The sequence below is a fragment of the Xyrauchen texanus genome, chromosome 46, assembly GCF_025860055.1.
Source record: "Xyrauchen texanus isolate HMW12.3.18 chromosome 46, RBS_HiC_50CHRs, whole genome shotgun sequence".
Lineage (NCBI taxonomy): Eukaryota > Metazoa > Chordata > Actinopteri > Cypriniformes > Catostomidae > Xyrauchen > Xyrauchen texanus.
The window spans coordinates 24,709,552-24,736,916 of record NC_068321.1 but is presented as its reverse complement, the minus strand read 5'-3'; the positions used below and the strand labels follow the sequence as shown (position 1 = coordinate 24,736,916).

Below are 27,365 nucleotides of genomic sequence, written 5' to 3'. Positions count from 1 at the left end.
TTGAAGCACCTTTGGCACCAATTACAGCCTCAAGTCTTTTTTGTGTATGATGCTACAAGCTTGGCACACCTATTTTTGGACAGTTTCTCCCATTCTTCTTTACAGGACCTCTCAAGCTCCATCAGGTTGGATGGGGAGCATCGGTGCACTGCCATTTTCAGATCTCTCCTGAGATGTTCAATCTGGTTTAAGTCTGGGCTCTGGCTGGGCCACTCAAGGACATTCACAGAGTTGTCCCGTAGCCACTCCTTTGTTATCTTGGCTGTATGCTAAGGGTCGTTGTCCTGTTGGAAGATGAACCTTCACCCCAGTCTGAGGTCCAGAGCGCTCTGGAGCAGGTTTTCAAGGATGTCTCTGTGCATTGCTGCATTCATCTTTCCCTCAATCCTGACTAGTCTCCCAGTTCCTGCTGCTGAAAAACATCCCCACAGCATGATGCTGCCACCACCATGCTTTACTCTACGGATGGTATTGGCCAGGTGATGAGTGGTTCCTGGTTTCCTCCAGACATGATGCTTCCCATTCAAGCCAAAGAGTCCAAGCTTTGTTTCATCAGACCAGAGAATTTTGTTTCCCATGGTCTGAGAGTCCTTCAGGTGCCTTTTGGCAAACTCCAGGCGGGCTATCATGTGCCTTTTACTGAGGACAGGCCTGATTGGTGTAGTGCTGCATTGATTGTTGTTCTTCTGGAAGGTTCTCCTCTCTCCACAGAGAAATGCTGGAGCTCTGTCAGAGTGACCATCGGGTTCTTGGTCACCTCCCTGACTAAGGCCCTTCTCTACTATTAATACATTTGCAAAGATTTCAAACAAACTTTTTTCACATTGTCATTATAGGGTATTGTTTGTAGAATTTTTAGGAAAATAATTGAGGAAAAAGTGAAGCACTGTGAATACTTTCCGGATGCACTGTATATAGTATATGTATAGTATATTCAGTGATGCAAACTACTCACCTTCCAGCTAAAGTCACCTTTTCTGAAGCTAATTTGCCCAAATTGTTTGGTAGAGTTTTCATCATTTTACTATATAACCCTTGTGCATAAATTAAAAAAAGTTACTCAGAGGTCCTTAGAGGACAAAAATGCCTGCGTCAAAAAACTGCCATAAAAATATTATATATTAATATTATTTTCCACTTTCACTGACTTATAATATTGCAGTTTTAATGTGGACATTTTTGTCCTAAAGGTCCTGAGTGTAACTATTTTGTATACAAAGTGTCAAAATTCCCCAAAGTGCCTTTGGCAAAATGTATGCCGTTGGCATTAATACAGCCAAAATGATCGAAAAAACAAAAATGAAAAATACAAAAATGTCCCGAAGGTCGCACATGTGTTAAAATCACTTTAAAGGGTTACTATAAGCTTAAATACTTGAAAAAAGCTTTAAATACAACAAACAAATTGACTGAAAATATAGCCTACACCTGGAACACCTGCTTACTTGCTCACCTTTTTCTCCTCTCATGAGTTTGCGTCCCTGTATATTGATTATTATATTTCTGTTAACATAAATGTATTGGCATTTTAAATTACATTGAATTTATTCATATAACAGGGTGGACATTTAATGCTTGGCAACATATGACTAGCATCACAAAATAAAGGAAAACAGAAATAAAACAGAAGAGTTACACACTCCAAACAACCTCAAAAGTGTGACATTATAAAATACATCTGAAATTAATGGCCACAGTTTTATGACAAGAGGTGGACAATCAAATCAAGGGACACACAACAAACCTCCGCTGTCAGTGTTAAAATTACACATTTAAAACAAAAGAATACATTGCTAATGAGATAATATACACTAAACAATTAAAAGTATGGGAAACAAATGTACACTCACTGAGCACTTTATTAGGAACATAATAAAGTGCCCGATGTGGTCTTCTGCTGCCCATCTGCCCAAAGGTTCGACATGTTCATATCAGAATGAACAGACTGGTTTTAGCTGACAGAAAGTCTTCGGTAACTCAGATAACCACTCTGTACAATTGTGGGGATATCTGAGTTACTGAAGACTTTCTGTCAGCTCAAACCAGTCTGGCCATTCTCTATTGACCTTTATTCTAAATTTTGTTTTGTTTTGTTTTTGACACCATTCGGAGTAAATTCTAGAGACTGTTGTGTGTAAAAATCCCAGGAGATCAGCATTTACAGAAATTCTCAAATCAGCCCATCTGGCACCAACAATCATGCCACAGTCCAAATAACTGAAATCACATTTTATCCCCATTCTGATGGTTGATGTGAACATTAACTGAAGCTCCTGACCCGGATCTGCATGATTTTATGCAGCGCACTGCTGCCACATGATTGGCTGATTAGATAATTGAGTAAGTAGGTGTACAGGTGTACCTACTAAAGTTCTAAGTTAGTGTAGAAATTCAACGGAGTAACAGTTTATTTTCGTCAAACATGTTTTAGATGCAGTTTAGGTGAAATTATGAAATGACACTTGTAAATTATTGAATTTATTAAGAATTTGACTTTAGGCCCAAAGCAGTGTGTAACATTATAAATGATCTTTATTCTACAGGTGAAACTCGAAAAATTAGAATATCGGGCAAAAGTTCATTAATTTCAGTAATTCAACTTAAAAGGTGAAACTAATTTATTATATAGACTCATTACAAGCAAAGTAAGATATTTCAAGCCTTTATTTGATATAATTTTGATGATTATGGCTTACAGCTTATGAAAACCCCAAATTCAGAATCTCAGAAAATTAGAATATTGTGAAAAGGTTCAGTATTGTAGCTCAAAGTGTCACACTCTAATCAGCTAAACACCTGCAAAGGGTTCCTGAGCCTTTAAATGGTCTCTCAGTCTGGTTCAGTTGAATTCACAATCATGGGGAAGACTGCTGACCTGACAGTTGTGCAGAAAACCATCATTGACACCCTCCACAAGGAGGGAAAGCCTCAAAAGGTCATTGCAAAAGAAGTTGGATGTTCTCAAAGTGCTGTATCAAAGCACATTAATAGAAAGTTAAGTGGAAGGGAAAAGTGTGGAAGAAAAAGGTGCACAAGCAGCAGGGATGACCGTAGCCTGGAGAGGATTGTCAGGAAAAGGCCATTCAAATGTGTGGGGAGCTTCACAAGGAGTGGACTGAGGCTGGAGTTACTGCATCAAGAGCCACCACACACAGACGGGTCCTGGACATGGGCTTCAAATGTCAAACGTCTTACCTGGGCTAAAGAAAAAAGAACTGGTCTGTTGCTCAGTGGTCCAAAGTCCTCTTTTCTGATGAGAGCAAATTTTGCATCTCATTTGGAAACCAAGGTCCCAGAGTCTGGAGGAAGAATGGAGAGGCACACGATCCAAGATGCTTGAAGTCCAGTGTGAAGTTTCCACAGTCTGTGTTGGTTTGGGGAGCCATGTCATCGGCTGGTGTTGGTCCACTGTGCTTTATTAAGTCCAGAGTCAACGCAGCCGTCTACCGGGACATTTTAGAGCACTTCATGCTTCCTTCAGCAGACAAGCTTTATGGAGATGCTGACTTAATTTTCCAGCAGGACTTGGCACCTGCCCACACTGCCAAAAGTACCAAAACCTGGTTCAGTGACCATGGTATTACTGTGCTTGATTGGCCAGCAAACTCGCCTGACCTGAACCCATAGAGAATCTATGGGGCATTGCCAAGAGAAAGATAAGAGACATGAGACCAAACAATGCAGAAGAGCTGAAGGCCGCTATTGAAGCATCTTGGTCTTCCATAACACCTCAGCAGTGCCACAGGCTGATAGCATCCATGCCACGCCGCATTGAGGCAGTAATTAATGCAAAAGGGGCCCAAACCAAGTACTGAGTACATATGCATGATTATACTTTTCAGAGGGCCGACATTTCTGTATTTAAAATCCTTTTTTTTATTGATTTCATGTAATATTCTAATTTTCTGAGATTCTGAATTTGGGGTTTTCATAAGCTGTAAGCCATAATCATCAAAATTATATCAAATAAAGGCTTGAAATATCTTACTTTGCTTGTAATGAGTCTATATAATATATTAGTTTCACCTTTTAAGTTGAATTACTGAAATTAATGAACTTTTGCACAATATTCTAATTTTTCGAGTTTCACCTGTATTTAATAAGCCTATTCAAATGGTTAACAAGTAAATTAACCATCATAAATACCATAACTCTTAAAACTAAAAAAGGCACCAAATGACCCAATATCCTATGACTGACTGTTGACTATAGATAAATAGTATTTAAAATTCAACACAGTGTGTCCAAAACAGTTATGGATGAGGAGTTGGCCTAGCTAACAAATAATCATAAACATAATTATTAAAAATGCTAATAATCCCATATCAGTCAAAAATGTCATTATAATGAGTTTAAGTCTCTTAAAAACAAGGCCGCTTTGAGACTGTCCGCCTGCTCTCAACATTTCATAATTGCTTTAATCTATTTTTTTTATGCCTCTTGAGAATTTGTGTGAGATGTTCATCATATATAATCCTCTGACGTCACATAAACAGATGGCGATTGGCAAATATAAGAGACTTTAAAGTGGATCAGTCCTACAGGTCTAAGCAACTGCATGTATGTGTCCACAGGGTGGCAATGTTGATCTTTTAAAATGGAAAAGCAGACTTGTGTCTGCAGTCTTGCCCCTTGTTTCATGGTGTCATATATCCCATACTGTTCATATGACTTTTATGAAATATCTACTGTCTGGAGAGAGTGTGTATGGGAGAGTTAATGTATTGTTATGAAGGCAGTCATAGACATTTTGAATAACTGTTTACAGTCTGTATGGCCTTGTCCATGTCACACATCAAGTAGTCCTCATAATCACCATGGCACCTGCTGTGTGTAAAGCGTGTCACGGCATTGAAATTACTCTCCAGTTTAGAAGGATCAAGTCCATCATTTTAACCGCCCCTCTGTCTAAAGCTCCACTCTTCACCATAATGATATCCCCAAAACTCCAACACAACAGAAACTCTTCTAAATCTCTTCATAAATCATTGAACACTAACAAGTATACCACTTTATCTTCATCTTGCACAAAACATAGCTGCAAGCAGCATTTAAAGGGGTTCAAGCATTTAAGGGGCCTTAAGTACATATGCAACAGCTATTAAGTATTAATTAGATAGTCTGTTGGCACCTAAAACAATTATAAAGTGCCTTAATTTTCAGAATCATCAGGTTAGGTAGCACAGAGATATGGCATTTCTTATATTCCTAACTGTTATAGCACCACCAAAAGGCCGATGTGTGAAATGTTTAGCATGTGTCCTCAGATTGACCTCCTACATAAGTGTCCTAATTTGGTGATAATATCTCTTTCCATTCAAGAGTTATAACAATTTAAGTAAAATTGGCCACGGTCACTTCATGCCTTTTGGTGTACCATTACGATGAAGAATCAAAAGTTGAAACTTTTTATTGATAATTATAGATATTGGGACTATAAAGACTCTTTCTGTGCTGTTTGGTTTCAATCAGCTGAATGGCATAGGACTAGTTAGAAAAATACGTTTTTTTAAAGAATCTTTAATAATTAACATACGATTTGATTCACACCAATTGCTCTTGAGACAAAGTTGTTCAAAATGAGGAGATCTATCAATTGATATGAATAACGTGTGTCTGTGTGAAACACCGCAGTGTATGCAACCATTCACATGCATTTTTTTTTCACATTTTGCACAGACCTTCTGGGCCAAGAGACAAATAGGCCTACCACGTTTCGTTCAGATTGGCATTTTTTAACCTTATCTAATAGCTGCTAAAATTTGATTGGTTAATGGTTGCCGTGTTTTTCAAGATATGCGACTGTCTTCATAGACCTTGATGGCACCTTGGACAATGACTCTGCATGCAAAACTTCTAGTAGGCTGGACAAACGGTTTCCGTGGTTAGAGATGTTTTAACCTTTGTCATTGGTATAGTGCCACCAAGTGGCTGAGGTGCACAATTTTTCATGTGTCCTCATTGATCTTTTACATGTGTCTTTTGTGAAAATGTCTCATTCCGTTCAAGGGTAGAAGTGGCCACACTCGCTTCGTACGTTTTGGTGTCCCATTCTGACGATGAATCGAAAGTTCACATTTTTTGGACAATTATTGACAATGGGGAATCTAGAAAATCTTTCTGCACTTGTTTGTTCTGATCAGGCAAATGGGCTAGGACTAGTTCGAAAAAGTGGGTTTTGCAAAAAATCCAAAATGGCGGAAACATTTTTGAGATGATATCGACTAGAGCCAAGGATTCTAAAGATATAAGGTACTTAAGTCTGTGACATACGGTTCAGGAGTTATGGCCCAAAATGTCTTTAGCTTTATCATAGCGCCCATCTTCGTGCTTGAAACCCCTAATAACACTCAATTTTAAAATTGAAATGGAAATCCCCTGCCCAGTTTCATCAATTCTACATTAGCACCACAAAAAGTATTCATGTAGTCCCAACACATATGGATTAAGTAAACTTTCATTTTACAAATTTAAATAGATAGAATGCAATGAAATCAAGTTGTGACAAAATGTTCTTTAATTATGTTGCTTTGGTTAATTAATTAATTAAGTAAATTGAACAAGCATGTGACGTGAGGCAAGTTCAGATAAGTCAAGCCTCTTTGGATATTATCGTGTTTGAATGACAAACAAATATGTGTATTTATCCGCAATTATAAACATATTAGTATAGTTATATTATACTATCTATCTATCTATCTATCTATCTATCTATCTATCTATCTATCTATCTATCTATCTATCTATCTATCTATCTATCTATCTTAGTATAATATATTGTGAAAGGTGACCCGTTGTGAAAGGTTAACCCCTAATTAATTTGTATTTATTTGTAACATTTTTAACAAAAACTGCGAGACGTGGTACAACACCCAAAGATGTCTGTCTAGTGCATGTTTACATGGGAAAACAATTGAAAACAGCACAGATGGAAGTGTAAACGGCCCCTTATGGCACCAGATTGGAGTTTTTGTGGTGTATAATAAAAATTGTTTGCTTGTGAGAGTGTGTTGACTTAACACATTTTTGGCTTGTTGTCAGGGCTACATTTTATGTCCCCCAGCAAACTGAGGGCAGAGTTTTGAATTTTAAACTTAATCCTAATGTGGGATTTCTGTCATATTCAGTCTTACTCAAAATCTGTACACGCAGAACTAATCCAAACTTCACAGAATTTCACCAGTTCCTGGTGCATTTTTTATAGCTTGGTTTAAAGATGGTGTAAGCTCTGTCAGCCATTTTTCCCAGTGAATTACACATTACACCGTCTTTGCAAAAACCCTGTTTGAGTGCCCCCTTTGAGGTTGATTCGGTGCCTCCTTTTGTGCGGAGCCACATCAACGGGTTGCATATGCAGCATACCCCATTTTTGCACCACTGCAGCTTCCATTTGATCCTGGTCGTATCCAGAAAAGTGTAGACTGCAGACAGAATGTCACACTCAGTTCTGGATGGGAACACTATGTTCCAGTCATTGGCCCAGAAGCCATTTGCCTTTACCTTGTCATAGATGATCTCTGTGGTTGAGACTGGCACATATGACTGACATCTGCCTCAAACAATTCATCTTTGACATTTTCAACCTATTTAAGAAAAATCACAGATGACTTAGAATATAAAAACAGTGCCTGAGAAGTGACAAGATTGTTTTCCCTCCCCAAGCCCTGCATATTGCCACATAAATCACAATTTCTCGCTGATTTCCAAGCCACAACCGAAAATGGCATATAGAGGTTTGGTTTTGTGATTAGAGGTGACAGTGGACTCTATAAGCTGCATCTCTTTAATAAAAATGTTCAGTCTTTTGAAAACAAAATTAATAAAAATAAAAACCGATAATGACTCCTAAAGCAGGTATGAGACTCATGAAACCTATCAAAACCATGTACAGGTCAGATTTCACCATCAAATCAAAAGCAATAATAATTTTTCTGTTACAATTTTGTTTTTTAGGACAATCAATATTTTTACATAGTGACAATATTTTCATGAAATCTCACATGCAAAAAAATGTCATTTTAATTTCTGTAATTTGAAAAATAAATAAATACACAATTAAAATGTAATTCATAAGGGCTGTCAATCAAATGCAGATTTTAATCGAATTACATACGAATTAATTAAATCGCAATTAATCACATATATTGATATTTGCTGAAAAATGCCCCCAAATATATTTTAATAAAATACAATTAAAAACAAAAAAAATGGCATAATATTTTTTATGTGGTATATATATATATATATATATATATATATATATATATATATATATATATATATAATTTCATTAAATGAATGTATTAAAATGACAGTCCTAGTATTTATACATTAAGGTAGTATTTATTGCACTGCCTTTAATTTATGGCGATTTAAATAATAATAATAAAAAATATATTTTTTCATATTGTAATACAGAAAAAAAATACTGTAATAAAGAAAATATCGTAATGACAGGAAGTCATACCTGTTAAGACGAAACCTGCGGCAGCAAAATTTGATACCAATCATGTCAGATTTTACTAGAGATTAATAGTGTACAGTAGTACTGAAGTTTAACGAACAGTCTAGGAGATTTCGGTCTCCCAATTTGATGAGAGGTAAACTGGACTGCCATGAAAAGAACTACCTGGTGTTAGAAACATAGACACAAACACACATGTTTGTAACACTTAAGGGAAGTAAAAGTGGGCATGTAAAGTGTGAAATAACTATTTCTAAAGATAAAAAAGATGCAACAAAATACCATGTCTCAAACACAATATTGTTCTGAACTTCAGCAATAACTGTGCTCAGATTTTTACATTTCTGTTACATTTTTGTTTTCTGTTAGTGTGTGTGTGGTGTGTTGTGTATGTTAGTGAAAGTAATCTCCAGTTTAAAGCCATTTCTTTCATGGTAGATCAATCATGGTGTGTTTGTTTTGCTTGAGGCTCATCAGAAATAATTCCTTCTGTTGCATGGCCTCTTTCTTTCTCTTTCCATCTTACTCTCCTTCCCATCTATTTCTTAAACATTCTTAAACCTCTCATTTCTAATTACATTTTAGCATCTTTCGTGTAAAACAAAAGGCGACTGTGTACAACACAAAATATACCAGATACTCATTTTATCTCCCTGTTTGACAGAAATGCATTTCTTTCTCCGCTTCTAATCTATTTCTTCAGTCTTCACTCTTTCCATCTCTGGAGTGCAAGTCTTTCAGCACCTCGTCTCTCGTCTGCAAACGCTCACATTTTCACACTCATATCCCATCCGTCTTTCATTGTCTCACCCTGTCTCCCCCTATCTCTCTCTTTCTCTCTCTCCATCTGTCCTTAGGGGGCTGCTGGTACTTGCAGTGTGTCTGGACTCTCAGTTTCCAGGAAATATCATTTCTGAACAGAGAATGCTTGTGTCCTTCGCAGCATACAATACAATGTGAGTAAGACAGATGGAGAAAGGAAGAGAGAAACATGTAGAGGTTTGGCTCAGGAATTTAAAAAGATGCCTCTATTCAGGTGCCACAGAGAGGAAGAAGATAAAAGGGAAATAAAGGAATTCTTAGATAGAATACATTTACACAGTTTTTGGGAGTCACAACCATATTTATTTAAGTCAATCCTCTCTTTAATTTCCAGGCAACTGGTTTCCTACATATTTGTAGATCAATATTTAATGTCCCTTTAGTAGATTAGGTATGTCCATTTATTATACAGTTCAATAGGTGGGTTATTCAACCAGTGATTATCGCTAAGCAGATAGTGATATATGGATGTTTCTTCAACTTTGTGCTCTTTTAACTCCGTGGACTTCCAGAAAGACTTGTTAAAAATGTTTTACACTCAATATTTGTTTTTGGTCCACTAACAATGTTCAATAATCTATGTACATGCAGCACAGGAGATTTATGTCATTTTATGTCATGAAAATTCCCACCATCTTAAATTCTGTATTGTGTTTAATTGAATTCTGTGCTAGAAATGACGCTGATGGAAATTAAATTTGTAACATTTTTGACTCCTTTGCCTTGCTCAGGCTAATTTCATAGCTAACATTTTATGTATCCTAAACAAACACAATTAAATATAATTTAGCATATTTTTGGTAACAATCTGCTCACAAGTGATATTTATCTTAAATTATCACTTGTCACATTGATGATCATAGTAATCCTTTTTTATTTATATAATGGATTTTCATAGTTTTAATACTGAAAATCTGGCTCTGGGACAAGGCTAAAACAGTCAAATCTGTACATAAAGGCATTCGTAAAGCACAAAAAGTAAATAAAGAAGGTCTGGAAAAAAATTTCCAAGCCAGTTTTAATAAGACCGTCATATAGACCAGTACCATTGTTTGCAAAAATGTCAGGGTGTGCACAGTGGTGGCAGAAAGACAACAAACTGTTGTGTTAGATTTGACTGATTAGACGATAAAACGATTATTACCTGAAATAATGTTCGCTATAAATGCTTGCTGCAAAGCCGTGAGTTTAAATGATCTCTTCAGTCCAGTCTGCCCTGCTGATGGCTTGAAGCCAGAGCCGTCTACTAGAGCACTCGAAGTCATTTTTCAACCATAGAATCCAATAAAAGTTTTTTGTTTGCGCACGGTTCCGGTGTTGCCAAAGGATTGATCTATAACATAAAGAAAAAAAATGTAATCTGTTCGTTTTTATGAAAATTAACCCCTGGGAAATGAAAGTGCCCAAAGTTGAAGAAACATCCACACCTTTCACATTACATATATCATACTGTCTTTTGAAATAATAGTGCCTTACAAAAGCCCAGTGAGCAAACCAAAAGGTCACAGTGACAAAAACAAATTCCCTAAGATGCTAAGGGAGAACAAATCTATTTAGGAACCATAGTTAGTACTCCAAACAGGACTGACAACCATATTGTACTGCTGTGTGAACGTAGCTAGAGAAAAAAAAAGACGGTAGAAACAACAGAGGGAATTGGAGAGACAGATGGAGAGAAAGATAAAGGTGTGGATGAAGTGTGTCTAATATTAGTCCTCAGTGATGTCATAATCGAGCTCCTGCCGAACCGGGTGGGTTTGGATGCGTGCTATGATTCAAAAAGGGATGAGTGCTCAGCATGTAGTCTGCAGGACCTTGGAACACTGTGTTTTGCGTGCATGCTTTATTCACCTTTAGCCTCCCTTTCTATTTATATACTTCTCATCCGTGACTCTCTTTGACTGTCCCATCCTGCTTCTCTTGCATTCTTTGTCTGCTCCTCCTCTCTTTTTCCCCCACACTGTCTGTCGTACAGATGTTTTGACAAATCTTAGCTTGATAATTGCAGGACCAACTGTTTTGCTGAGCATCGCCTGACTTAATTCAAACAAACACACTCACGCTTTTCTGATTGTAAGCAAAAATCGAGTTCTTTTGAATTCAGGAATTGCATAATAAAAAATAGAAAAAATACTGAAACTAATTGCTTTTTGTGACATGTTCTGTAATGGTTCTGGAATGCAATCTAATAAGATGAAGATGAATTACTGTAATACAATCTGCAATTAAATGCTGCATAATTTTTTATTTAATTACGAACTAATGACTTTAGGTCCCCGTCTCAAAATTGTGTTTTTGATATATATTTTTTACTGGTGAAAGATATACATAAATGATAATCAAAATATTAACCCTTTAACATATTCAGAGCTTTGCAGATGTATATTTCGCACTGAAGAGCCACATGTATCGCTTATTCTTAAAAATAGTTAATTTTTTGACTCTCGAAAATCAAGATCTTTATCTTTATATCAAGTGTCCCACATTTGGTATTCAACCAGTGAAAATGTGTAAAATTATGCATGGAGCCACACTGAGAGCCCCATATCTCTGGGATTTAACCATACAGGGCCTTTGAAATTACAATGCAAAAAGCGAAGTTTGTTCAGAACCAAAATCTAAAAGGATATTTAGATATCTTTAATACTTCGGAAGTTATAGGCACTCCAACTTTGGAAAAAACAACACAAAAAAGTGATTTTCCCATATTTGGACTATTTGCATGTAATGCAATAAGGGTAGTTGATGTACTATGTTTTTTAGAACATAGTTCAAAAATAAAATAAAGATGCTGACACCTTTATAAAGTTATTATTTTGACCTGTAGTCTTGCTACAGAATTATAATGGAATAACCCATTTTTAATATTTACATTTAATCAAATAATTCTGATGCAGCATTCACATCAGAGCTGTTGTCTTAACAATAATGTGCATCTTTTCTTGTTTTTTTCTTCAAAAAGACTAATATAATCATGACCAGAACCATTAAGGAATGAGAATTAATAAGATAAATCAAAGCCAGAATCATTAAATTCCTTATAATTCCCATCCCTAGCGGCAAAGCTATTTGTTTACAGAAATCTACAGCATGCACACACACAGACAGTGTTTTACTGTGGCAAATGCATATCCCATGCTAAAATTAATAACACACTCTATCTCAATATTACTTGAGCATGACACATTATTTCACATGCATTACATTGCATGTTGATAAATTCAGCAATATTTGTCTTGCAAATGATTCATTGTACTCCATTTATAGACAATTACACAATTAAGATTACAAAACCATATTATTTCACATCCAGATATGAATTAAATAGATGAATAATGCATGTGAAAATGATAAATGACCAGGATATGCATTAAGCCAATTTTCGATAAAATACTAGAAACAGGGAAAAAGTAACATTGAATAAAGTCTCCACGCCAGAAGGTGTACAAATTATTTTCTCTAGTTTATTATGGAACATAGTAAGAACTGTGCTCCTTAGCTCCGCCCACCCTCACATCCAATCACATGGAAGGGTATGGGTAGGGCAGAAAAAACAAAGAAACAAAAAAACATCCAATAAGATCACAGTCCGCTCGGCCAAAAAAACAGGAGAGGCTACAAATTGGGAACGCTTTACAGTCATCTTGCTGGGCAAACATCTCAGACACCTCCAACTCAAGCCCCCATAAACCCCAATAAACTCTCTACCGCCCCCTTTAGGAACAAATTCCCAAACATCCGCTGCATGCTTTTTAGTCGCTATAACACGCCACAAGACGCATGATGGGAAACAACCTTCTTTAATTCTCTGTTACAATTCTACACAAGGGTGTACATGTAAAATATCTGGATATTTGACCAAATACTGGCAAAAGTTGCGCGTCGTACGACAAGTAACCCATTCAAGAACCTTTGTTCACGCATTGTACACACATATGCTACGCTTAAGACTCTACGGTGGCGTTCTGTAATACCAATCATGGAATGTTTGAAGTTTTTTTGAAAAGTATGAGGAAAAGAAAGGGCTTAAGGAATAGTGAGGCATCTGGAATGCTAGCCCAGCTTCGACACTTCTTAAAGACACACATATATAGCATTTTAATGGATAAACATACACTTATATAAACAGACGCGTACATACTAAACACTGATTTGCACATTGCCGTTATCTGTCACAGTTAAAAAACAAAACGACAGATTGCTAGCCATCTGTTAGTCTAGGTTTGTTAACAATGCCTCTGTTTAGATGACATGTAAGAAATGTTATCAGTCAAACTATCTGTACCCCCACCTGTGTTTATGGTGAGAAGCAGGAGAGAATAGGAAAGCTAAAAATGGTACATGAGTGGTACAAATCTAACACAGGACACACATATAGACAAGGACAAGTGAGTTTGATCCTACGTAAGTATAACTGACATACTAATGTATTACGAACTCTTGATCATCAGAGAAAAGATGGACGCAAATTCTTCGCCATCTCCGCTCTGCGTTCCCAAAGCACTCTCCCGGGCGCTTGAACCTTGCTGTGTTTGTCAACAAATGAACAACTAATAGAAAGTAAACAACACACCTTACAATGCCACTAGGTAAACCTAAACAGAAATGACAACGAGGAAAGAAAGCAAGAATATAAAAACGTCATGTGGCATCCTTCGGTTTCACAGAAAGCATGTTTAACTGGCTTTAGATCAAATCTATGCTGTTAACCTCTATCGACACTATTCTGTGACTCTTTCACAGGCAGCTAAATCTATACAGTACTGTTATTTTTCATAGATTTATAGTTTTTTTTACACTGTACAAAGTTGGCAAAAAATACATGAATAAATACATTGAGTCAGACTGTACACATTAAGTGTGTGTTGAGACTTCAAGGGTACTTCGCCGTGGAAAAATGTGTCAGGGAGAGTGAAAGAGCCCCTCCAGACAGCAAAATAATGATCTGTTAATATTCTCCTGTCTATTCTGAACAAATATACGTTTTATTAGTCTGAGAGAGTTTCATTACTCGAGCTCTTTCATTGGGTCAGCACTCCTCCATCCAACATAATCAACGCAGTGCAGTAGAACCCAGTAATTAAAATCTGTGTTTGCATTTTAGAAGTGGCTTCAGGGCAATGATGTGTGTTAAACTCAAAGTGCTGAGCTGAAGGAAAACAGATATTATTGCCTATACATTACCATAATATGTTGTAACTAAATTTAGAGTGGTGCTTGCTTGTGAAAAACTCGTGCCGTAATGTTGGAGCTTAAAAACTTTTTCCATACCTTCCAATGTCACATTTGATATTCTTGTGCCAGTATGGATTTTTTCGGCTGCTTTATTGTCCGCCACGTCATCATAAATCATAAGAAAATTAATAGAACACACTTCCTCAACATGTCGCATGATTTGAGGTATCATTTATGTCCGTACGTGATTTGAGGGACAGGTTATGCTCTACAATTGAATACTTAAGGCCTGGATATACTGGCCGACCGCAGTGCCTTCCAAAGTATACTTTTCTGACTGCAAGCGAATACGAACGCATTCAACGCATTCACGCTACAATGGTTTGTGATACTCCGAGTTCAGTCAATGGCCGGCACATGTGCTGACAATAAGCACAGACAAGGAATGCGTCTGCAGGTCAAGGAAATCTGTATGAGGTAAATAGGTAAATAAATAATGTTTAACGTGATAATTCAGTATAGACACCGATAAATCATGTTCAATTATAAAATATATCTTAATGCTGTTAAACCAACAAAGAAACACCTCTTGCACACCTGGGTGTTGCGGGCAGGTGCGTACGACACAAAATACAAAAAGTCTTGCACACTATCACAAATCTTTATTAGATTACAATTTAAATGTATGCATTTTGTAAATTTAGTCCTGTCATGTCGTATGGGCATCAGTTATGATAATTGTGAATGAACATGCATATATGTACGCCCAATTTACAAATGTTTGGAATAACTAAAATACTTTTAACAAACAAATCTTGGGTGTACGCAACGTTTGCCTATCATCAATTACGTGCCAATTACTCCCAGTTTAATGAATGAGGACATAAACTTTGACTTTCTTGCTCCGCAATATTCTCTTCAAACCTTTGCTCCACAAGACATTATTTGGCTTGAAAGAGAAAACCCGTTGGGTATGCAACGTGTGCTTGTCTGGTGCATTTTGTAACAAAATTACATGCAAAATGGAGCGTCTGCATTCACATTCTTGCGTCCTTAATTATGAGCAATAGTAATAGCTTGCCTTAGCAAACAGCAATAATAAGAGCCAACTCATAAGAACAGAACAGCTGTGTATGAACAGACTTTGATTTGGTGAGAATTACGCCAGAGGGTTCTGGTTTTTAGGTTTTGTGCTGTAATTTTCTAGAGCGAGTGGATGAAATCGATAAGCCTCACCAAGCACACCAGGCAGCAGCATATGGGAAAAATACAGTGTGTGTACTTGTTCCACACATGCTGGACTAAAGCGAGTGTGTCTAGCTCAGCTGGTTGTCATCATGGTGTTTTGACTCGGCTCTTGAGCAGTATCTAAGCTAATATTTGAAAGCAGATACAACCTGCATCAAACTCACAAACTTGCTCCCATTATGTCATCTCAACACCTACTGTATGCTATTTTTAGACCGCACGTCTTCACCCATTGTGCGATTGTCTGGGGCGATATTAATTTGTGTCTGGACACTTAGTAATAAATTCTTTCACTTCTAAATTAAAAGAATTTTCCACTTCAAAAACTACTTAAAGGGATAGTTTGCCCAAAAAATAAAATTCTGTCATCATTTACTCACCCTCACATTAATCCAAACTAGTGTGACTTTCTGTCTTTTGTGGAACACAAAGAGATGTTAGGCCTCAGTCACCATTCAGTTTTATTGTATGAAAAAAAATCAGAGGAAGCAAATGGTGACAGGCTCTTCTGCCTACTTGGATGTGTTCCACTGAAGATTTTCAATTTTAGGTGAACTATCTCTTTAAGATGCTTAAGATGTATGCTGTTGATTAACACAGACAACAAGAAACCGGTTGACAAATTCATATGCCATGTTCCTAGGCCAGAAGTTTTATAACGTAATCGTTTTCCAAAATATGCAGTAATAAAGCATTTTAAAAACACTGTTTTTGGTGGAAGAAAATGTCATTCTAGTGTGGATGAGAGGCATAAAAAATAGCTAAAGCTAAAGTATTAGTATGGACATTGTAAGGAGGGCTGGGTGAAGATATATTGATTTTCCAATTAATCACGATCTTCATCAAAGGTTGTCCACATTAATCCGGATACATTTGAAAATGCCATTTTATCAAGCTTTTTCCATAAGTTGCTCGTCCACACTAAAACGCAAGAAAACCCTTAAATTCCCTTACTGCTCATGCAAAGAAATTGTTGTTCTGTGAAGCAGCTGAATTGCAATTGTCCTAGTGTTTCGTTGCCGGACAGCATTTCCAAGTAAACTTTGCGTTGCGTTTGAAGGAATGCAATGTATAGGTTGCACAAAGTTACATTTATTTTTAAAATCTTTAACGCTCTCAAAATGAATAACAGGCACATTAGCGCCGCTACAACATTGGCCGCCATCTTTTTTTTTTTTTTTACTCAAATGACAACAAATACCTCAATAGGTGTGTTCGACTTTATGCTGCGTTGCGCAGACTGATTAGCGCCGTACTTGAAGCAATGCATGTCAGTTAGAAATTTTGCCCGTCACCGGCGTGTCATCATGACGTATGCCATCAAAGTACCGCAAGTGCGATTTGAGAGCAGCCATCTGGTGCTGCCGGAACAGTATCTCCAGAATGGCTGCACAAACTCTGATGACAACATTAGCTTATTCACGATTAGCCAGGCTCACAACGTGACAACGGTGTTTCATGGGCTGCGTTCGCAATGGTATGCTTCATATACTACTCTTACTACTTCTGCTATGTCAGTCTGCTATGCTGTTATCAAGGTCACTTTAAAGACATCCAGTTCTGTGAAAACTCACAAATCTGTGTTTTTATAACTGTACAATCTCGCCGATTGGTAAATCGAGAAGTTGAACAAACCTATTGTTTTCAGATATCTTCATCTTCCACATCCATACTACAATGCAAAGAGCATTTTTAAATTGATCCACTTGGGAGAGCGTTTTCGAAAAATTATGTTTTTGCTGCCAAAAACGCTGTCTCAGTGTTGACGGAAGGCCAAAATATAGAGAAACAAATGCGCTTGCAAACAAAAACGTATTAGTGTCAGTGGCCAAAATCTGTTTAGAATCCCAGCCCTTATTGTAAAAATGTACAGTAACTGTTTGGCTGTGATTTTGTCACGTCACTTTCAGTGACTACAGAAAAATGTGTTCGAAGTGTTACTAAGCCTGATTAAGTCAAAGTCTGGAGGGCATCAGGAGGAATTGTGGGTAATTAATAAACTGGGTTTGGCAGTGGTGTCATAAAATGTATAGGATGTTTTTTTTCTTGCTCTTTCATTCCCCCTCGACCACATTTCTCCTCGGCAAGAATAAAACAGACATCAAAATCCCTCGGTTGGATCAAATCCGTCATCAACACACTGTTATTCAGGAATATCAGTACAAGTGACAAACAAAAACAAGTATAATTTTCTTCAATTTTTGCTCAATTATTTACAAAAAAGTTTTTCAAAACATGAAATCAGGAGACTTCTCCCATTTTTCACATTTATGATAAAGAAACAAACAAACAAACAAAAATATACACCAAACACACACATACAGACACACAGAAAGAGAAGAAGAATTATTACTTTTAAGCGTTGTTTTTAACTTCATTCAGAATAATTCACACTAAAACCCTGACAGGGAGGAGTCACGCTGACCTGACGGACAGCTCTTTAAACCAATTAAGAGAAGCGCATGCAGGAAGCTGGAACTGGAATGACTGATCTAAGCTGAAAGAGAGAAAGACGAGAGATAAATAAAAGATTGAGATACTGACAGATGCAATTTGGCTGACAATCTGTCAAAAGACAGAGACTATCTCACAATCAGACTCTATGACTGACCGCCACATACACATACACACACATATTGCGGCAATTACGAGGTGAAATGTCCACTGTGTGGCGCTAAAAGCGAGTTACATGTTCTCCCAAACAGATGAGGTTTTTAAGGTTAATGCGTTATCGAGATTTAAATCAACAAAACTGACCTCTCTACCCTAAACCTTAAACCTAAACCTAACTTATAGTGCCATAAAAAGAAAATGTGAGATGAAAAACATCCACGTCATTTTGTGGTGCTTCTATGACGCTTTCGGCTCACGTGTCGACTCACGCGCTCTTCAGGACTCATACCCCGGTTCTTTACATCACAAGTGCAACGCTCTCAGTTGAGCAACCACACAATTAAATCGCACTTAAACAAGCTTGTAAATGTAGTTGGTTATGTAATGCAAACGTTCAAATGTATCACTTGTGCTATAGTAAAAGTGTTTAGATATCACAAGATAGCATTTTGTGATGAACAGGGCAAAAGTAAGTGTTTATGAACTGTTAATCTGCCATTTTACTTGTGAAAGCCTCTAGTGGTCATTTCACCAGGAGACTGCTGTGATACATACAACAAGCCTCATAAAAAAAAAAGGTTTTTGAGGAGAATCGCCTGAAACAAAGTTGATACTAAAAAGAAACATATACGAAAACTACATTACATCTCCTGATCTATGAAGAAGCAATCTCTGAGCAATAAAATGCACACTTTAACATCTGCTAAATAAAACGGCTACGACTTTAAGCAGCTTCAGCTGAGGCCTGCATGATGCAATCAACTGCTAAGCATGAACATCAACGCATTTATCACTCTTTATTTCTCGCTCTCTTCTCTGGAGAGCAGCTCATTGGACAGGAGGAGTGACTGATGCACTCCACCAGTGTCTCAGCATGTGACGAGTCTGTCTGTTGTGTGTGTAGGAGAACGCAGCAATTGTGAACATATGTGATGGAGACCCGTGACATGTTCATAAACGCGGATAAATTGTTTTAAAACAATAATTTGGTAACTTAAATTATTGTTGCTGGTTAATGAGCTGGTAAACGACTGCATGTGTTTGTGATTCTTCACATGAGCTGTGTGCAAGTGTATGTGTGAGCTTTAGATTAGATTTTCCACCAAAAACGACCCGAAAAGCCCATGAAGAGAATTATTTAGAGTGACAATGACTGCCCCAACAGCATTATTTCTCTATAATACACACACATAGGTGTACACACACTCATTCACACTCAAAAACACCGGATCAAAGGTGCTGGTCAGCACAAAGGTAACGAAGTTGTAAAGTGTAAAAGATTAGTAACAGTGCGATTTTATAACATTAAAATTATGTTAAAACTAGTGTTTTCAGTCCATTTAAAAAAAACTAAAACAAAAAAAAGCGTGATTAATTGCATTATTTCTTTGAAGTTAATTGTGATTAATTGCAGATTTTGAAAGTGCTGAAATTTGACCATATATCCACCTCTAGAAAAAATTAAGAGACCACTGCAAAATGATCAGTTTCTCTGGATTTATTATTCTTAGGTATGTGGTTGAGTAAAATGAACATTTGTTTTATTCTGTGAAGTACTGACAGTATTTCTCCCAAATTCGAAATAAGAATAATTTAGAACATTTATTTGCAGAAAATGACAACTGGTCAAAATAGCAAAAAAGTTGCCATGTTTTCAGACCTCAAATAATGCAAAGAAAACCATTTCATATTCATTTTTAAACAACACAATACTAATGTTTTATCTTAGGAAGAGTTCAGAAATCAATATTGGGTGGAATAACCCTAATTTTCAAATCACAGCTTTCATGCGTCCTGACGCAAACAGCTCGGCATTGTTTGATGGCTTGTGGCTTGATTCATGTGTCCTTCACAAAGATGAATCTGCCCTGTTCCAGGCTTGCTGAAGCACCCCGAGATCATCGCCGATTCTCCACCTGGTCATCTAATGGTTAGACCGAGTCCTGGAGAGGCCTACAAGCCACAGTATGTTCAATGTTAAAGTTAAAACATTAGTATTATGTTGTTTATATATGAATATGCACGTGCATTAACACATTAATTCTGACAGCTCTAGTTAAAATGCATATTGTTTATGTCTTGTGTCTATACTTTTGAAACAGTATTTTAACGTTTACAGATTGGCCCACTGATTTATATTATAAGTGCCTCACTGTAACCTCAATTTCTGCTATTTTAGAGAGATGAGAAAAGGAGGGAAGAGTCAAAATAATTTTTAGTGGTAATCAATATTATACCACAAATGCTGTCGATTGAGCTTAACTTGTATTGAACCGGAAATATTCCTTTAAAGGATTTTAACATAAAAAAAATTACTTTACCTCTAAGATCTGTTTCTTTTCATTTCTTTTTTTGGCAGATGTGATAACGAGAGAGTGTGCATCTGGTGTGCAGATGCTTCACACACACGCATGCATGCACAAACACACGTACAGCGGTCATCCGGTTCGATCGGAGAAGCAAAGAGCAAGGTGACCTCGACAGCACCTGTTTACATGTGATTACACACACTGAGTGCTCAAACTGTGCTCTCTCACACACACACAAACACACACACACACACACACACACACACACACACACACACACACACACACACACACACACACACACACACACACACACACACACACAGATGATGTTGCATATTGTGTATTCTACAGGGTAAGCTATGGAGGTGAACACACACTCAATTTAAGCTGTTTTCTTATCTGATTACATCGAGCGCTTTATTAAATGCTCCAGTGATCTGAAATGGCTCTTGGCTGAAAGCTGATGTACTGTGGACTCTTAAATACAGTCTGGAAGTGCTGCCTCACTGCTTGCGATCTGCTAAAGATCTGCTTCAGCACAGACACACAGGCAGCCCGACGTCAGGGAGTCATTACTCAGCCTTCAGGTGTTTTTGTACATACAGCTTGAGTTTAGCGATTTCAGGTTCGGGTTGGGTTCAAGCTTAAAATCTGACGGTAACGTTAGGATCGGGTCACACGGTCTCAGGTATGGGTCGGGTTCGTGACCTCTAGTTTCACTTGTAGATATTTCACTTGAGCGTCATAAATAAATTGCTGCATTGAAAGATTGTTTACGCCAAAATTTCTTCAGAACATTGAGCAGGTTTAATCCGCAGCTACCGGAAACACTTGATTGAGGTTATTGCTGCCAAAGGAGGATCGAGCAATTATTAAATCCAAGGGTTCAGTTACTTTTTCCACAGCACTGTGAATGTTTAATGGGATGTGATCAATAAAGACATTAAAAATTGTGTTGTTAGCTTAAGCACATTGTGTTTGTCTATACGTGTGACTTTAATGAAGTTGAAAACACATTTTATGACCAGAATTGGATTTGCAGAATTAAATAATATCATCCAATTGTTAGATATCTAAAAATATTTTCTTCTTTAAATAGCTTCAAAGAAATTAGATACTTTATTTGTAGCTTATAGTGTAGCTAACGACTCTTTTAAAACTATTTTAAGTTATGAGAGACTGGCTACAGAATGAAAAATGGTGGTGTAGTGGGCTAAAGCCAGAGCATGTGAGCGAAGCGGAGCGGTGTGACGCTCAGCTCAATATTCCGCTCTATGCGCGTGCGCTCCACTCAGTCGCTCGCGTCCCAAGCGAACGCTCCACTGATGAATCGCTCACGCTCACCGGTAAAACAAATCCCGCTCAGATCCCGCTCAGACATATGTCTCTGTAGGCTACTTGCTTTCTGTTTGTACTTTGCAATGAATATCTGGAATACATGTATAAATTACAGTAGCTAAGATTGTAAATAGAAGTTATTTCGGGGTGATTCTGAATAAAAGTCTGTTCTTTTTATTCATTTAAATGCATTAAATTAACTTAATTATAAAACATGTCTAGCCCTTTGGCAAACTTGCCTATTAAATGCAATAACTGAAAAGGTATATTTGATTTTCGTTATTTTATTTCCGTGAACATAACTGCAGTTGCAAAACAGGCATATTAAAACGCACACACACACAAACAAGATGAAATGCATGTAGAACTTCACAAAACACATCTGGACTATCATGCTCATAAAAGCACACACAGGTTAAATGCACTTAACTACATCTTATCAAAGCACACCTGGATGATTTACTGGCATTAGTAAAAGAAACGCGCTTTCTAAAGTTTAAATATAACTGCGGGTAATTGCGGTCTATTTAAAAACCTCTCAATCTTTACATCACTTTAGAATTTACTTTTAGAAACATTAGCTTGGACAAAGTATTAGGTTTCAGGCTCATGCGGTGTGCCCGGGACAGTAATCCATTGGCGGAAAACACATGCTCAGAACTGGGGAGTCTGGGGACGCAGGAGAGGAAATAAATGATTTATCTCCCTTTGATTGGTAGCAGTTTTTTTCTGTAAAAACTAATTTGCGTACATTATAATAGCGTACAGTACATTTTCTGTTGCCTAGGCCTACATCTAAATTATAGGCCTACCTAATTATTCGGGTCAGTTTTTTTTTAAATTTAAATTTAACAAGTGGTTCAATAACTTCTGTCTAATTTCAACTTAAAAATAGGCTACATCAACTACAATTATGTAGGCTAATTCATATTGTGAGTTGGCTATAGGTTATTTTTAGTTGCACTGATATGATGATTGCATAACGAATTAACAATTCGTTCCAACCTGACGTCAGCATGTTTTAATAATTAATTTCCTAATTTTATTTAAATCGTACAAAATTAACAATATAATATTTCGATCCATGGTTTAGTAAATCGTGACCACGTTGTAATAATTTGTTTCCTTGTTTTAATAAAACGAGAGTAGCCTACTGAATTAGTTCAACATGGCCACGATTTACTAAACTCAGGAACGATTTAAGAATTTGTAGAAACGAATTTAATTTGTGGCCACCCTAAATGAGAGAACGAATTCTTAATTCATGGGAAGTTGGGAACGAAATGTTAATTTGTATATTACAATATATTTTTGTCTGCATGTCATGAGAGGGGCTCAGTACAACAGCCTACCTTACCCATTTATCTATTAATTTATTTTCGAATGGTATAGGCTATAGCTCACCTTTTGCTGCACTACCATGTTTATGTAGCACATCCTCCTGCTTTCTGGCAATGTGACGCTTTATATTCCAATATGAATCTTTGCTAACTCTCACAGTCTCTCCACACTCCCTTTCAATTTCTCCTCCCTGCTCGTTCTTAATTGTGATTTTTACTGTGCATTTATGCATAAGGCTCGCAACTTCCTTAAAACAATATTTGAACTCCATAACCAACCCACTATTGCTTTAGCTAATTCACCGATTCTCGAACTAGCAAATCACAATAGGGCATTCCGGGTAGAGCGAGCGGCGCCGAGCGGACGGAGCGAGCGGAGCGGAATCTTCAGAAAGGCGCTCTCCGCTCAGGAGGAAGTATTACCGCTCCGCTCCCCGCTACGCTCACGCTCTGTACGCTCACATGCTCTGGCTAAAGCACATATCTGTTAATCAGAAGGTCACTGGTTCGAGCCCCACAGCCACCACCATTGTGTCCTTGAGCAAGTCACTTAACTCCAGGTTGCTCCGGGGGGATTGTCCCAGTAATAATTGCACTGTAAGTCGCTTTGGATAAAAGCATCTGCCAAATGCATAAATGTAAATGTAAATAATCTCATAAGTAGTTCTTACTGTTATGCAAGAGTCTTGTTTATGCATACTAGTATTACTGCTTTTTCTACACACTCAGCTTAGAAAAAGAAAAGTTTTACAAATATATCAGGTCTTTTAGTTAGTTATTCTTGAGTAGGAGTGTATGGATGGAAAGGCATCCTCTGCTACTGTGCATCGATGTCACGCTGAGTGTCTCTACCCATCTGTCCTCATATCTGAACCTATGGCAATAGCAATCCTTACGAAAACACCACACCTCACGCTAACACATGCCTCGCTTATCTGACATGATCTTTACAAATACACACATACACACCAATCACATATAAACACACAAAGACTTGACTAATGCTGACAAATCAGAGAAAGAAAATCTGTCTTGACCAGTCCAGCCTTCCTGAACGTGCTGCTTTCTCTTTAAAATGCTCCTCCCTTAAAATACAAAAGCTAACTATTATTGTATTAACAATTACTATTATTATTCTCAGTGTTACACCATTAAAAAGTGCAGATCACATTTCTTCTGCTCCTTTTTCAAAGGAGAAAAGAGAAAAAGTCTCGTAAGAAGACCAGAGGAAGCCATGAGAAAATAGAACAGGATATTTACACACCACTTTTGATTATTTTTAACATCCATGAAGATAAACATTAATGCTGCAATACACACATGAGTGAATCTCATCTCAGAAAACCTGTCAAGTACATGGCCAAGTCATATTTCACCCCAAAATCATAAGACAATACATTTTGTTTAAAGATTTTTGACATTGTGACATTATTATTTATATATAAGAACATTTCTGCCACACTGTCCATTATTGTAATGTGAAAAAAAAAATAATTTAATATTATTTAAATCTTTAAGTATTTTTTTTTTTTTACATCATGGTAGTAAGCGTTGTTCTACCTTTTATTGCCAATAATATAAAAACATTATTGTAGTATAGTCATTTTGACTGTATTTTTTTGTCATGTAAAACTAAAAAAATATGTAATAATCAAATTCTCATTACCGTAATGTAAAAAACAAAATAAAACTATATATTATTTTAATCATTAAGTATTTATAGAATTTGTTGTACTGTTTTTAATTTCCACTCATTGAAATTTAAATAATTATTGTAGAACACTAACAAAAATGCAAAAAAAAAAAAAAAATAATAATCTCATTCTGGTCATTTGAAAAAAAAAAAGAAATAAAACAATATATAATTTAAATTGTCAAGTATTTATAAAGCATGGTAGTATTTGTTGTGCTGTTTTTAATTTTCACTAATTTAAATAATAATTATTGAAGTACAGTAATTTTTACTGTATTTTTATTGTACTGCAAAACATATCAATAAATTATAATTGTATTCTCATTCCCATTATGTGAATTTTTTTTAATATATTATATAAATTGTCAAGTATTTTTATAGCATGGTAGTATTTGTTGTACTGCCTTTAATTTGCACTTATTTAAAAACAATTAAGAATTACTGCAGTACTGTAATTTGTACTTTATATTTATTATTATTTTCACAAAAAATTGGAAAGTAATAATTAACAAATGTGTAGATTTATTACTGTAATATGTATTTTGGGGGTCAAAATGCAAAATAAATCAACAAATAAGCTTCATTCTCATTCTTATTTCAAATTAACAAACTATTATTTTTTCTTTTGATTTAGGGGTGAAAAACGTCACGGACATGTTTTTCTGAAATGTGCCCACATACTACCTCTGATACAGTCTCATACGCACACATACACGGGTAAAGGCAGGTTTTTTCCATTAATGGGAGGATTTTTCAAAAGATGATCCCCTATAAGCGCACACAAAAAACACATCACAAGAGCAAGGTGTGGCGAGAACTATCCGGCGCACTTGCAGCAACAAACTTTTTGCTCCTATTTTTCACTGTCTGGAAGAACATTTTTGATTGGTTCCTTCAAATGTCTTTTTAATGAAAAAAGAGGACATCAAGTTATTTCATTTTTTTCCCCCTCTTCCACCTGAAATTCCATACTTTTCTCCAAAAGTCCCAGAAGACCTGGAACGATCCTTCGAGGAAGTTTTTTTCCCGCCCCTGATGGTTAATATTTTTTACATTATTTCTAGATTTACGACACGTCACTCACGGAACACGGACAACAAGGGATCCCAAGAAAAGGATTTCACTATTATTGTGCCAGTGATAAACCACAGAGAAAAAAAGATGGTGAAGTCCATTTGCTGTCTGTACATTTCCAGATGGAGAGCCGATGAAGAGATAAGATCTGTTCCAAAACCAAGTGAGCTGCCTAGCTGCCTCCATATACAGCAGGCTCCTAATGCCAGAAACATACTTCACGTAAGTACATGAATGCAGATGCGAGCGCTTGGCCATCGCACGGCCATCGTGCAATTCTGTTTAACATATCTTCAAAAGTCAGAAATTTTCTTCAAACTGTTGCACCGCCATGATAGTAGTTAATGTGAAAGAGAAACTCACTGTAGAAGTGGACAGTTGAAATGAATATCAGCTACAGTGCCCCTGGTGGCAACGTTGAGAATGCAACGCATACTTGCGTTGTGTTATGAATTGCAGTTTGACACATTTTGTAATGCAACTACGCAACAAAATTGAACTTGCGTAGCTAGAAGTGTCTGCGTTCATGCAATGGCATTTAGTATGTTTCAGTCTTAAGGAAGCATTCTAACGAAATTAAACTAACTCATATTGTAAGTGAATTGGTAACGTTCTCGACTCTAACGCTTTAATGTTGCAATACTCTTAATAAGCATTCAAATTCATCGCGCACACACATATTGTGTATAGTACATTTGTAACTAAACGGTTAAAAATAGAAGTCGTTTTTAATCAATAACAGTTTTATTGATCATTTTTAGTACTGAATGAAATGTACAATAATTTTTCTTAGACATTTCTCGTGCCTCGTCAATAACGTTCATCACAATGCTTTCTTTGATTGCTTTCCTCTTGAAGGATACATGTGATGCTGATTCATTTAGCCAAAACGAGATATCTTAGGAGGCACCGTGATTAAGTCGCCTACCTTTTGTAACTGCCTTTGTATCCGAAGTATGCCTATGATGCCTTAAAATGCGGCCTATGTAGGTTGCTCACTAGGTTTTGGAAGCAGTAGACAGAAATAAAGGCCTTTGAGGGAACAAAGACACGGAAAATCAGGTCAAGTGGGAAAGACATGGAAAAAGGCTCGAAAAGGTCAGGGACTTTGAGAAAAACAACTATAAATGGCGATATGTGTAAGAATATGAGAGACTGTTAATGGAAAGAGGGCCTGTAATTTTCCCTCATGGCTTTAATTACACGGGACCTCCGGGGCCCTGAGACTCGAGCCCTGGAAAAATACAACTCCCAGAGTTCCTGTGACTTATTCCGTTTCTGCAGTG

General features: G+C 36.8%; 1 protein-coding gene across 1 annotated transcript in view; it reads right to left on the bottom strand.

The window, feature by feature from the left end:
* Positions 1-19,707: 19,707 nt before the first annotated feature.
* Positions 19,708-27,365, bottom strand: part of LOC127638289 (uncharacterized) — a 42,725-nt gene continuing 35,067 nt past the window's right edge. The window contains exon 9 of the mRNA XM_052119761.1: positions 19,708-20,275. The gene's annotated coding sequence lies outside the window, so the exon portion shown is untranslated. The remainder of the gene's footprint in view (positions 20,276-27,365) is intronic.